Here is a 406-nt window from a genome sequence, read left to right on the forward strand (position 1 = left end):
AGCCTCGGCTGCAGCCAGCCCAAGAGCGCGCCCTCTGCGTCGCCAACCCCGACTCCTGGCTCTCGGCTCCTGGCTCTCAGTGCCCGGCTCTTGGTCCTTGCTTCTTGTGTCCGGCCCCTTGCGCCCCACGCCCTCGCCACCTCCCAAGTCCCGGCCCTGCTCCCCGCCCGGGCCCGCTCTCTCGCTATCTGTGCCCCCCCCATCCTTTCTTCCACCCTCTCTCTCTTGCTTGCTTACACGCTCTCTAGCTCTTAGACGCGGCGAAGCAGCTTCGCAGGAAAATCCCAGAAACCTTTGCAAAAAGCTGACAATGAAATTTAAGAAGTTCTTCGATTTCGGCGCCATTTTCGAGTGGATCAAGAGGTGACATACGATTTTTTAAAAAGGGACTTGTTGTCTGGCGTTC

The 406-nt window shown here is 58.6% G+C and overlaps 1 long non-coding RNA gene across 2 annotated transcripts in view; it reads left to right on the top strand.

Annotated features, from left to right (window-relative positions):
* The first annotated feature begins 6 nt into the window (after positions 1-6).
* The window catches only part of LOC102884777, a 6,355-nt gene continuing 5,955 nt past the window's right edge, over positions 7-406 (top strand). For both annotated transcript variants that reach the window (XR_003043067.1, XR_003043070.1), the window contains exon 1: positions 7-363. This is a non-coding gene — a long non-coding RNA (uncharacterized LOC102884777). The remainder of the gene's footprint in view (positions 364-406) is intronic.

This window comes from Pteropus alecto, unplaced genomic scaffold (genome assembly GCF_000325575.1).
Source record: "Pteropus alecto unplaced genomic scaffold, ASM32557v1 scaffold19, whole genome shotgun sequence".
NCBI lineage: Eukaryota > Metazoa > Chordata > Mammalia > Chiroptera > Pteropodidae > Pteropus > Pteropus alecto.